The sequence below is a fragment of the Gavialis gangeticus genome, unplaced genomic scaffold (assembly GCF_001723915.1).
Source record: "Gavialis gangeticus isolate Ggan-Ray unplaced genomic scaffold, GavGan_comp1, whole genome shotgun sequence".
In the NCBI taxonomy this organism is placed as follows: domain Eukaryota; kingdom Metazoa; phylum Chordata; order Crocodylia; family Gavialidae; genus Gavialis; species Gavialis gangeticus.
This window is the reverse complement of record NW_017729006.1, coordinates 11,382,486-11,387,701: the sequence shown is the minus strand read 5'-3', so window position 1 is coordinate 11,387,701 and position 5,216 is coordinate 11,382,486.

Sequence of the window (5,216 nt, the reverse complement as noted above, 5' to 3'; positions counted from 1 at the left end):
CCCTATGTCTTATTGATTCACAGCAACATTTGTAAGGTTTCAAATTGTAAGTTATTCTTGAAGTGATTACAGATTATTTTCATAGATGGAAACACAATAATAGAATAACTTTTTTCTAGAGGCAAGTATTATTGCAGGTTCTCACACTGGGGTCAGTTTAGACTCTAGTGATAACATTAAAAATACCAAAACTTTTGAACTATTTCTTCTATTAAAATAACAATAAGGTTGTTATTCTGAGTGGCAGCCCATATACATGAGCACTGTTGATAGGTGTATGTTCAGCGCTTTCAGGCTGGATGTTTTATAGTCAGCAGGGTTTTAGTGTGGCACATGTCCACTTCACCTCTTGTTTTTTTTTTACTCCTCAGTTGGGAATCAATCTAGCTACTCCCCAGTTCCCTTATGCAACCTGTATTATGTGCCAGAGTATCTTGCTTCCCTGAGCTATTAATGCTTATTTGTATAAAGCTTATTTTAGTGCAGTGTTAGGCTCCTTTCAGTTCTTCCTGCATTAATTTTTTTTCTTACATTTTCTGGTTTAATTTTTTTAACTTGTCAGACCCCATACCTCTCCACCCTGCTTTCTAAGGTGGTTGTAGCCCATCTGTGCATCCCAATTCAGACCCTAGTTTCCTCAGTTAAAAACTTTTGGAGATTATATTCCCTCCAAACCAGTTCCTGTAGCTATTTCATCTTATATTGCTGACTGACTTGACAGTGTACCTCTTTACACAAAAGAGGAGGATAAATCCCTCAAAGTGCGTAGAGCTCTTGAAAATAAAAGTTATAATCTGCTCTCTCAGCCAATATAAGATGTTTCATAAAACTTAAAGTTTCTGATGCAAATAGGTGTTTTTAGAGGTGATACGCAATGGACTCACTTCAGTGCTATCTCCATCATTTTAACTTTCCTGGCACTGTGATCCTTGCACCATTCCTTAGCAGCACCATTGCCACCAACTATCTTGATTCTGATGTCCATCTAATCACAGATGACTATTTGGCACAAACTTAAGTTGTTCTACTCTTGGTTAATAATACCAGCAGCATGTGCATCTGTTTCCCAGGTAGTGACAGCTTATCTGGATCTGTTAACTGTATCTTACTACCACGGATCTCTCAAGAGCATTTACCACTTGAGCCTTCAGCCTTGTTAGAACTTTAATTATTTTCAGCATGCTTTTTAAATCTATAGTACTGAAACTTTATTAAGTGTTTATGGAAGAAGCGCCTTGTACATCAACTAGTTTTAGTACTGCCTTTTCCTGAGGACAAATTCTAAATCATACTCTTGAGTTTAAAGTCAATAAACAGTTTTCCAATAAGATTATGCAACTCTTTCCTCTATCCCTCCCATTTCCATGAAAGATTCCTGATTGTAAACCCACCATCAATATGACAGCAGTTCTTATAGGCACTCAGCTCACTGTACTACTACCAATGGCTGTAGAACTGTTTTGGATTTGGGGAGATTGAATAACTACAGAAGATGCAACTGCCTGGCATATTCCTAACTAAAATTATGTCTGTACAATTATGTTGTACTTAAATGCAAGAGCAGTCAAAAATATTCCTGATTTCTTCATTAGGTCCATATGGTGGAACATTCCAACCCAGTCAGCATTTTGTCTTTATCTCTAGATAATGCTGTGGTATTAGACAAAGTTATTTTAACTTTTGAAAAGAGTTTATAAAGTCTTTCAGATCTAATGAGGGACAGTACCACCTATTCTGGATATCTCTACTGAGAAGAGAGAAAAACCACACAGCTGGACATTCTAAACATACTGATGTTGGGCTGTTTTGCCAGTACAGTAAATTACTAATTATTAGATCCCACCAGGGTTGTGATAAACGTGTTAGCATCAAGTTGAAAATTTGCAGACACCGGGTATTGGATAACAGGTGCCAGATCTGAACACCTCTTATCTGGTACTGAGATCTTTAATGGTCACAACTATTAATGAGAGTTCTTAACAGGGTCAACGGAGACCTGCTGCTAAAAAGAGAGTGCTGAACTGTGTCTATCTCTTCAGCAGGAAATTGTATTCAATATTAGTCTGCAAATGAGAATTTCAGACCAACAAACAGTGCTATCAGAATATGATTATGCAAACTTTTGAGTCTTCCTCACATTAGTTTTCTTTTTTTCTTATTATGTTTCTGATTTGGCATTGTATTCACAAATCTGTAAAACTGAAGTGTAATTATCCAGTTCTGCTGTAGAAGCAATCTTAGATACACCTGATTTAATTAAAGGTTCAGTTTATTTCCTATATAAGAATTAAATAGATCTTATCAGAGCTGCATGTCTGGGCAAAGAGCCAGAAAGCTCGGGAAAAACTGAACAAAAGCTGAAGATAGTGGGAGTAGAATTGTGTTGAATGGTCATAAAATTGATGTAGCATATGGGCATCAGTACAAAACAAAAAGATTGTACCTGTCTTTCCCATAGTAACTTTGTTGCTGGATCTAGTCCCATGCTTAAATCATAAGGGGAATCTTTAAGTGGGTGCTATTGGTGGAAGTTTTTAAATTAGTGCTTTTTTATCCCAGGTTACTTTTGATTGTAGATTTGATTCTAGATCTCTCAGTACAGCTAAATGCTCCCTTTTTAGCTTCTAGTTAGCCTTCAGTAAGAGAGTTTTGTGAATATGGGCCTCTGTATGGTCGTAAATAACTGTTTATGGGAGATAAGTACCAAACCCTTGCTTATTCACTCTCTCTGGGAATCTGTTAAATCTCTGCCAACTAACATTTCTTGAAAAAAGTTCAACGTTTATGGAGTATGAAATCATACCTAGAACCTCTTCAGTCAAAACAAAACAAAAAAAAGATTGTGGAAACATTACCACAATTTGTTATAAATAATACTGAAGCAATTTTTTTCTTTTTTTTGTTTTCAAAAGAGACTGAAGGAAGCTGGGAAGTAGAGCTGTAATAAAGTAAATTTATAGTTCTTTGTGTATTGTGGATCTATGAAGCGGTGTGCAAAAGAGCAGTGTTTTGATCTTTCTTGTTTTGGATTTGGGGCTGTTTATTGTATTTAACCTTATACAATAAAAATTATTTAAACTCGTGTGTTGTTTAATCTCTCTGCACAAATATTTTTATAGTTATCAGTGTTGTCATTGTTCTAATATAATAAAAGCCTTAGTCTATCTGTGTGTGTAATGCTCCGGCCCACCTGGGCATGGGCTGCTGAGAGGGAGCACACAGATTAGCTGCAAGGGCCCTGAGCGTTACATACAGAGGGGGTGAGCGAGCTGCTACATGCCCCCCACCCCCAACAACAGCTGGCAGGAAGGAGAGGCTGTGGCGAAGAGGGTGTTGCTGGTGGCAATACTGCCATGCCCCCCCCCGCCAGTGCCACTGCTGCACCACCCCCCTGCTGCCACTGCCCAGTCTCAACACCTGACAGAGAGGGGAAGAAGAGGCAGGGTGTCTGGCAGCCTCCACGTGCAAACTCCCCTCTTCCCTTGTTCCTGGGAGTGGCAGAGGGTGGGGTGAAGGCCAAGCTCCCTTCTCCCATCCTTGTTCCTGTGAGCCTAAATTATAATCATTAAATTATTCAAGTATCTAGGCATTCATATCAAAAAGGGTGAAGCAGCAAAATATTTGCTGATAGATCCACAAGATGCCTTCTTGAACTAAAGTTCAAGAGACAGCAAGAAGTGGTTAACTCCATTTAAAGCTTCACTTGATGGCTCCTGCACCTTGTCACTCTTACTTCTAATCTGTTTGTGAATAATTTGAACTTGACAGCTGCTTTGACTTCTTAGATTTCTTTTTAAAGGTAATGATTTCTCATTTTAGGATGTCCCTTTTTTGTCCAGCTACCAATCGGGCATTCTATGCAGCCAGAGGCCAAGATCTAAACTTAGTGGGCAATTTTCCATAACCTTGTATCTCGTGTCTTAAACCTTTATAAAGTGGCCGTAAGAAATGCCAAGGCTCAGATTTACAAGATGGAAGGCAGTATACATGCAACAATATAGCCAGCAGTGCTCAGTCTTTGGGTCAGAAGAAAGGCATAGGGCTGGTCCACATGTGAGGATTGGATCCTGTACTCTAGGACTGGATCCTATGGTTCCACAACTGGCCCAGGGGGCCAGGATTGGGCACCGGTGCCCTGTGCTTGCCCCATCCACTGGGCCCAGGCACCCAGCTGCATGTGCTAAGATTCGGGCCTAGGACTCCATGCCACCCCTGCACGCTGGGCCTTGGTGCTTTCCCCATGCCAGCTCATGCATACACAGCCATCCCATGCACAGGCCTGGAAATGTGGCAGCAGAAGAGCGGTGCTGCTCTTCTGCCACCGTATTTTTGGCCTGGTGAGGCACCCTGCAGACTGAACAATGCCAGGGGCCATATCGGGCCCCTCCCCGATGATCTCACTGGGGATGGTCCTGTTTCTGAGTCCCCTCCTCGATACAGGTCCTAGTCGAGGTAGGAAAGCCAGCAGTCTTCACGGGGCCTTCAGCTGTGTTTGGCGTGTCGCTGGCATCCAGAACGGCCTGGCCAAGCCGCCTGGTTTGCAAGCGCTCCGTTTCTGCACCACCTCCTCGCTTCTCGGGGCCGGCTGGCACCCGCGAGCTGAGGCTTTGGGCTCGAAGGCAGCGCTGGGGGGCGGGGGCAGCGCTGGGGAAGCGGTAGCGCGTGATAGTCACCCGCGTTTGGAGGCCAGAGAAGGCAGAGGCACTGCCTGGCGCCCCGCGAAGCGCCCCGGGCCCCCGGTGCTCAGCAGCTCCCTTACAACCGGCCCGCGAGCCCCTGCCTGATGCCGCCCTGCCCAGCCCAGCCCAGCCCCGTCCAGTCCCAGAGCCTTCGGCTGCCTTTACCTCCAATAGCAACTGGCGGGAGGAGCGGCGGTGCGCATGCGCAACCGCGCACTTCCCCCAGCGAAGTAGTCTGATGCTGGCTCTGGACGGAGTGGAGGGGCGCGGTGACGTCACGGAGGGAGGAGTATTCGGCTGCCACTGCCTCCACTAGTAGCGGGTGGGAGGAGCTGCGCCTGCTTTTCTCCACCCTCCCTACAATCGTTTCCACTTCGGGTACTCTGATGCCAGCTCGGGGGGGCGGTGACATCACGGAAGGAGCGTTCGGCTGTCACAGCTTCCAACAGCATGTGGAGGTCGAGGCGGCTGGGCAGTGCGCATGCGCAGCTGCGCGCGATGCTCCCCCCCCCCCGACACCCTTTTCCCTACCGCCCG